General features: G+C 42.5%; 1 long non-coding RNA gene across 1 annotated transcript in view; it reads right to left on the bottom strand.

Moving 5' to 3' along the window:
* The window catches only part of LOC109308191, a 19,982-nt gene that overhangs the window by 1,374 nt on the left and 9,959 nt on the right, over window positions 1-8,649 (bottom strand). The window contains exon 2 of the long non-coding RNA XR_002100524.1: window positions 2,067-2,077. This is a non-coding gene — a long non-coding RNA (uncharacterized LOC109308191). The remainder of the gene's footprint in view (window positions 1-2,066; window positions 2,078-8,649) is intronic.

Here is an 8,649-nt window from a genome sequence, read left to right on the forward strand (position 1 = left end):
CTAGGTTACAGAAAATACAATTTTATTCAACTATGCCTAGGGGTGGGGGGAGGTGGGGTGGAGGAAGGGGAAGGAGGGAGGGCGTTTGTGACGCTGAGAGAAAAAGAAGATAAATACACACAAACCCATACAATGGTCCGCAATGGTGGAGGAAATAGGTCAAGGAAAGTGTCTCAGTCCATACAGAGTCTCATCGCGGGGGTCCTCTTCGGGTGGAGCGGGGCAGTCCATTGCTGAAGAATCCTCTCGAAGTGAAGTCCATCTGGTGCAGAGCGGGGTTCAGGCGGTCCCCTCTGGGTCCAGTCCGGCAGCCGCTCATCTGGTGACGTCAGAGTACTGGCGGTGGCCTGCGATGTGTTCAAAAGCTATTTCTTTTTTAACCCCTTGCCTCCAGCCCCCACAAGGAAATTTTGAAATTTAGGAGAAAATTAAATTAAAAACACTTAAATACACTCATATTATATCTACTAATATACATAATCATATATAAGTAGTATACGAAACACCTACAGCTGTGCCGCAGTGCCGCATGTGTGAGGGAATATCATAAGGCCACCGGTAACCCAAACCTCCCGGTCAATAAGGACATGACTACACCTCCACTGGATAGGCTCAAATCCAGAAAACCCTTCCAGAAATACACCAAGAAGCTCTATGATGATAACAAAAGTACCAAAGAACAGCAGAGGGAAGCCTGGGCAAATACCAACTTGATGCAGAAATACATTGTCAGAGACCCTGTAATTCCCCAGTCAGGATTTGACCTACTAAGAAAGATTTGGTCCCTGAATTGCATCCGGACACTTCATGTGGACTCTTACTTCATAAATGTAGAATCAAAGAGAGTCCGGTTTGCAACTGTGGTGCAATTTTTCAGATGATGCAACACATGGTGAATGATTGCTTGATTTGATCATTTAATGGCAATCTAAAATCAATCCATGCAGCTACCTACCAAGCAGTCAAATGGTTATCAAATTTAGATTTTACCCTATGAATGTTGTAATCCTAAAAATGTCATACGAAAGAAGACAACATAACTCCTCATTATAATTCAGTATGATATATTATAATAAAGTATAATATATGTATAATAATATAAATGTATGCACACACCATTAATATGTCTGTATATGTGTGTGTATAGGAACATATTTCCATGATACCACTGTGAAGTTGTATTTCAGGCTCTTCATGTTCCTTTTCTCCTTTCAAGTCAGGCTTCCTGGTCTGACTGTTTCTCCCACAATATCCCACCATCTCCTTTCTTGCTGGAAGGAGATGTGCATCCTCAGACATTGTGTACCCATGGAGCATCCTGGGACGTGATGTCAGGCATGGGAGCTCAGTGACCCCTAACAATGTAGTGCCATGATGGGAGAGCAGTAGACAGGAATGGGCTATGAAAGACAGTACAAGACCCCTGAAATGCAGTTCCATGAGGCACCAGGGTGGCATTTCAGAAGCTTATTTTTGTTTAATGGGAGTGTTCAACTTTCCCAAGAGAAATCAAAACAATCCATGAAAAGCCAATACTTCTCATCAAAAGCAATACCCATGTCTTTTAGTTCAGACTATAACTTTCCATCACAAAACTGGTTTGACAGAAATTTTCAACCAGCCCTGACATTTGACAACCGTTGATGAGTCAGATTTCCTAGTGGTCAGCTGTCTACAAAACTCTCCACTGTAATTCATGCCAACTGGGATACTTGTCAATAGGCATGGCTGAAAGTTCAATGGCTGGCTGAAAACTCAACAGAAACAGTCCTGAGCCCCAGGATGTAGCCCGCTGTTTCAGGAATGAGCTCTCAGCTGGGCCCATCACATATTTTTGCTCATATACAAATCTACATGTGTTTTCTCATGACTTTAATCATGAACAAGTTATGCGCTGAGCCATGCAGCTAAGAAAAACAACCAATATGTCAAACTTATTTTTTCCTCCCGCTGGGCATGACATTGAGTGGATGATGGATCGAGACCCACCTCTGGTAGCTCGGTGAGCAGAGGCAGTGGCAGAGCTAGTGGTGGCAGGGGGCTTTGTGGCTCAATGCAACCATGACTCACCCCATTACTGCAAAAACACATCTCCAACAGGACTCCAATCGACTTGTTCCTGTTCACTCAGCCCCAAATTTCCCACCTCTCCAGGAGCCCCATGGGCTGGATGGTCATATGTTTGGCACCTCTGGGTTAAAACCTTACACTTAGATTCAGGAAGTCTGGGTCCTATTTCAGGCCGTGCCTTTGGCCTACTGAATGACCTCTAGCAATTCACTTCTCTTCTCTGTGACTCACTTTTCCTGTCTGTAAAAGGGATGATAATGGTGATCACCATCTTTGCAGCTTTTTTAGATGTGTGCATGAAAAATGCTACAAAAGCTGGATGATTATGAAGCTCAATCTGCATATTTCAGATTAGCTGCTGATGAAACAGGGAACTGATTTCAAATGGCTGCTCCTTTTAATAGCTCAAATCCTAAATGTATTTGTAATGCCTGTCCATATTCACAGCTCACGCACTGTTTAAAGACCCTGCCTGAGGACTTGATTGTGTATTAGTTGACTCTTCTTTCTAATGTGGTGTGAAGGTGTGTCCATATAAATTGGAATATGTGACTGGGATGTTATATATTCTGGCTGCCCATTGTTGAGGAAGGGTCTAGGCTATGGGACTTACCTCTGGTCAAGAAATGGATCTCAATCCAGGTTTTTCCATCTGTAAATCAAGAAACACTTTTCCTTTCAATTATTGACTATGCAGTTATTAAATACCACACGTATTACTCTTCTTTCCCATCCTCTGTTTCTAAGCAGACGCTTTTGGTTTGCTGGAATCCACTGTGAATTTTATTTAATTGGTGTGTGGGTGCATTTTTTATTATTCTTGTGTGTTTCTATACTATGTTTGAATGCCATAAACCAAGGACAGAGATGACACATGCTTTAAAAATAAAGTCCAAGATTTTCAAAGAGGTTTTTGGGAGTGGAGCACCAACATCCAGGTGAAAAGTTGGCACTGAAATAATTTTGAGCAGCATCTAGGGCCCATCTCCCAAGGACGCTAAACCTCTTTAAAAAACCCATAGCCCTAAGGTACTTGAATAGGGCTTGATGCAATTGTCCATTTTAAGGCCATTGAAAGATTCCCGTTAATTCCAGTGGATTTGGGATCAGGTAGGGAAATGATGAATTGAAATGCTTTATACCACTTAATTCATTGCCATGATTAGAATGACTGTCTTCCTTCCTGGCTGTCTATTGTGTAAATATCTGAAAACCCTGTGGGGTTGAGATGTCTCGGCCTGCTTCTTGTTCATTGTTCATTTTCACTCCAATTATTTCTTACTTGCTTTATCTACAGTTATAATCTGCCCAGTCTTCCCACTTAACATATCCTTTGAACTTTTCATATGCCTTCTGCTCATCCTTATTATCTTTGCTTAACCATATCCTTGTCTCTGCCATCCTCTTTTTTTTTTTTTTTTGATACTCAGATTTTTATTGGGATGAATATAGTTGGTATCCATCCCCTATATCTGCCAATTAGATACAGAACTTCCTACTTTTTTCATAATGGTAGATTTTCTGCACTGCTGTTGATATCATTTCACTTCTTCCAAATTATTCCATATATTAGACTCTCCAAACCAGCTTTTACAAAAAAAAAGTTGCATTAACTTCTGAGATTCTATTTTCACATATACCCTGAGGAATATTTCATATCTGAATATATTATGATCAGTACAGTAGACCCTGGATGCTTGACTATTTCTGTCGTGCGTGTCATACATTGGCTCATTTTCAGGGACTAAGTCCAGAATAGCTTCTGATTGCACTCATTGCTAACTGTATTCTGTAAAAGAGATGCATGGGTTTCTAACACCACATTGTTCCTTGCTGATTCTCCAGTCACTGCTCAGTCATTAGTGAAAAGATTGAGATTCCTCTTTAATGAAATTTTTTCCCTTTTATTTGCCTATTTTATCCGCAATAAGGCAAAAAGAAGGGTGCTCTTCCTCTTTCCTTCGTCTTGCTCAGAAGATGTATACACCACTCATGACTTACGTATTCCACTGCCACCATTTATTCTCATCCAGACAGTCTCCACAGTGGTATTTGAGCTGCCTAACTTATATCCTATGTTTCTTCAGGCATAATGCCCTTCCTCATGCATGCTATTTTAATCAATCATTGTTCATTTGTGTATAGTGCATATCACACTTATTGTCTTTCAGTATTTTGGTCACTTGATGTAACCAAACCAGCTATCAAAACTCCAATGGACCTGCACCAATAGAGAGTCTCCCCTGAGAGTCTTCAGCTTTAACTGAAAGCCCACACTTGTGCAATGAACAGCCTCACCTTTTCCAGTTAATGAAGCTTCCCCAGCTGGGAAGCACACTGGGTTTTGTACAGATTCACTTTCAGATACTGCAGAAATATGATCTGTCCCATGGGGCTATGCACCAGGTAGCACAGGTCAGGGAGGAGGGGAGCAGACAATGGTGGTGAAAGAAAAAGTTCTGAACTATTTAGAAAAGTTGGACATATACAAGTCCATGGGTCCAGATGGGATACACCCAAGGGTGATCAGGGTGGTGGCTGAGGTGATTGCAGAAGCATTGGACATCATCTTGAAAAGTCAGGGCTACTGGGAGAGACCCGGGATGACTGGAAAAGGGCAAACATAGTACCCATATTCAAGAAAGGATTAAAGGAAGATCCAGGGAACTACAGACCAGTCAGCCTCTCCTCAGTCCCTGGAAGAATCATGGAGCAGATCCTCAAGGAATCCATCTAGAAGCCCGTGGAAGAGAAGCAGCTGATTAGGAACAGTCATCGCGGCTTCACCAGGGGCAAGGCATGCTTGACCAACCTGATTGCTTTCTACAATGAGATGACTGGCTCTGTGGATGCAAGAAGACCAGTAGATGTGGTGTACCTTGATTTTAGCAAGGCTTTTGAGGCCGTCTCCTACAACATTCTCACAGGCAAACTAAAGAAGTACAGGCTGGATGGCTGGACTGTAAGACTGGATAGAAAACTGGCTGCAGCATCAGGCTCAGAAGGTAGTAATTAATGGTTTGAAGTCTAGTTGGCAGGCAGTATCAAGTGGTCAGTCCTGGGGCCACTTTTGTTCAATATTTTCATCACCAACCTGAAAGATGGCATAATATGTAGGGTACAGGTAGGGCTTGGATTCAGAGTGACCTAGACAAATTGGAGTATTGGACCAAAATAAATCTCGTGAGGTTCAACCAGGCCAAATGCAAAGCCCTGTACTTAGGATGGAACAATCCCATGCACCTGGGCTGACTGGCTGGGCAGTGGCTCTACAGAAAAAGACCTGGGAGTCACAGTGGACAGTAAGCTGAATATGAGCCAGCAGTGTGCCTTTCTTGCCAAGAAGGCTAGCAGCATCCTGGGCTGCATCAGCAGGGGCACTGCCAGCAGGTCAAGGAAAGTGATTATTCCCCTCTTTTCAGCACTGGTGAGGTCACATCTAGACTCCTGTGTTCAGTTGTGGGCCCTCCATTACAGAAAGGATGTGAATATATTATAGAGAGTGAAGTGGAGGATGAGAAAAATGGTAAGGAACATGGGTGACTAGTGCCTCCTGATTTGGGGGGGGGCAGTTGCTCCCCCCGCAGCGGCCAGTCAGCGACTGGGAGGGGGGCCGGGGGGGACCCTGGCCAATCACACCAACCCAGAAGTGCTGGTTGTGTGATTGGCTGTGGGCGGACAGCAGGGATTGCTTTTCCTGATGCCCCCACTCCCCAGCCAGCGCTATTAGGCAGGGTACCAGTGCTCTCACCTGCCCCCCACCTTCCTGTCACCTAAGTGGGGAATGCTAGCTGTCACACTATACCAGTGCTCTCAGGGGGTTCATGTGCATCCCTGAGCACCCCCTCCATGTTGCCACTGGTGAGGAGACTGGGACACATGAATTATGAGGAGAGGCTGAGGGAATTGGGAGCTGGGTTTATTTAGTCTGGAGAAGAAAATACTGAGAGGGGATTTAATGGCAGCCTTTAACAACCTGAAGTAGGGTTCAAAAAAGGATGGAGATGAACTGTTCATAGTGGTGGCAGATGACAGAACAAGGAGCAATGGTCTCAAGTTGCAGCAAGGGAAGTTTAGGTTAGATATTAGAAAGAATTTTGTCACTCAGAGAGTAGTAAAACACTGGAACAGGTTACCCAGAGAGGTGGTGGACTTTCCATCCTTGGAGATTTTGAAGACTAGGGTAGACAAAGCTGTGTCTGGGATGATGTAGTTGGGGCTGGTCCTGCTTTGAGGAGGGAGTTGGACTAGATGTGACTTCCTGAGGTCCCTTCCAGCCCTCGTTCTATGAGTATATGCCTTCTACTAATGATTTTTTGAGCACTGACTATGTCCTTGAGGCTGGGCAAATATAAACATATAGTTCCTGCCCAGAAGAGTCCACAACAGACAAAGAGGTAATAGATATTATAGAAAGTCACCCTGTTCCATCTTGGTAAACTCTATGTGCTATTTAAAACCCAAAGTTTGTCTTAGAACATGGGTCCAGAAGGGAACTCCTATAAAATGGGCTCAGTTCCCTATTGTAACAAGCAAAAATGCCTGATCTTGTTTATCAATCTCCAATTTAATTCATAGAATCATAGAAAATAAGGGCTGGAAGGGATCTCAGGAGGTCATCTCGTCCAGCTCCTTGATCAAAGCAGGACAATTCCCAGCTAGATCATTCCAGCCAGGACTTTGTCAACCTGGGCCTTAAAACCTCCAAGGATGGAGAATCCACCACTTCTGTCTAGGTAACTCATTCCAGTGCTTTACCACCCTCCTAGTGAGATTGTCCCTAATCTCCAACCTAAACTCCCCTTGCTGCAACGTGAGCCCATTGCTCCTTGTCCTGTCAGCTGCCCCTAGCGAGCACAGCCCAGCTCCATCCTCTTTGGAACCACCCATCAGTCCATTGCAATTTGGTTCTTTTATCCCAGTTACGCCTATTGTCTATTCCAGCACCTTTTTCCTGTGAAGGTTAGATGGCTCCCTCTCATTTCCATGCCAGTGATTTACGGCTAGTTTTTAGCCATCCATTCTCACGCCAATATGACCTTTTAATCTTAGTTGGGACTTAACCAGATCTTCGAGTTGATGAAAATCTGTGCACAAGGGTGAATTTTATCCATACACTGTATTGTTGATGTTATCATTACTATCCTATGTATCTAGGCTCTTTGTTCTATGCTCTAACCTCCAGACTACCATCCTACACAGCTCTTCAGCAGGGGTAAATCACCACCGCTCCACTGAAATCACCAGAGCGATGTCAGTTTGTACCAGCTGAGGATCTGGCCTGGAATTTTTATGAGACCCCTTTTGCCACTTCTCTGTGTTATGTCAAATGCCAAACAACAGCGAGGGTGTAAATATCCATTTTCATTGTCTCCCATCTCCGAGTGATATTTATATTTATTATGCTGATTCTTCCTCCATGGTTAGTTATGTGATTCAGCAGCAGTGATGTTCCACAGTTCCACCTGTTTACATTTACAATATAGCTGCCTGGGGAACACTGTAGAAAATAATGCTCGCGTGAGCCATTCCGTTCACTATGTGTCAAAAAGTAATTTGAATCAAGGAGTCACTAACTTAATTGATGGTGATGGCTCCATCCAAAAAACAACCAAAGAAATTGATGTTGTGCAAATTGCACATATAGTGTTCTTGAATTTGTGAGCATATTCTTGTTTGTCTTGACAGCATTCAAATTACCTTTTGGACAGCTCAACACATTACTTAAGATGTGTCTGCATGTGAATTTGAGCTGCTAACGGGGGCAATAACAACCTTCCTGTGAAACTAATTCCCGTAACTTCAAGTTCATCTTGCCAATTCTTTTGTTAATTCACATCACATAACCTTTATTGCTTTACATTCAGTGTTTTAACCCTTGTGCCATTTCAGCTCCGCAGAGTGCAAAAATTGCAGCCAGGCAACAGGTCCCTTGTACAAATCAAGCTGGCAGTTGCTACTGATGGGGCATTTCTCTGAAAGATGTAATGCATCACTTGGGAAGGACCCCCGGAAATTAATTAGCTTATCCAAAATACTTAAAATTCTTTGGTCTTCACCACTTGACCAAAGGGATCTGATCACCACTGCCGTGTGCAATTTTTTCTAATTATTATTTGTTTAACGGTAACACTTAGAGTCCATCTCTGTGATTCAGGCCCTGGGATTCTAGGCATAGCACAAGCATTTCGAATAACCCCCAGTATAAATGGACAAAGCAGATAAAGGGTGGAAATGGGAAAAGAAAACCTTTGTGTAAGGAAGTGACTTGCCCAAAGTCTTAAAACAGAACCAAGCACAAGATGATTTAGCATTATAATTTAATGAAGTGGAGCATAATATATCACCAACAGAAAGATAGGGAACACATCAACTTCTTTTAAAAATATAATAGCATTTTAGCTATTGCAAGTATTTGCGAAAGTATTTTTACATTGTATTCTTAGAGACATTAGAAATGTATTATATCGTGTATTTCCAATTTATCTAAGAATTAGAAATATATTATATATATTATAAATATATCTATTAGAAATAGAAAATTAGAAAAATATTATAAACGTATTTCTAATTTTAAAT

Source organism: Crocodylus porosus, unplaced genomic scaffold, assembly GCF_001723895.1.
Source record: "Crocodylus porosus isolate Cpor-Errol unplaced genomic scaffold, CroPor_comp1, whole genome shotgun sequence".
NCBI lineage: Eukaryota > Metazoa > Chordata > Crocodylia > Crocodylidae > Crocodylus > Crocodylus porosus.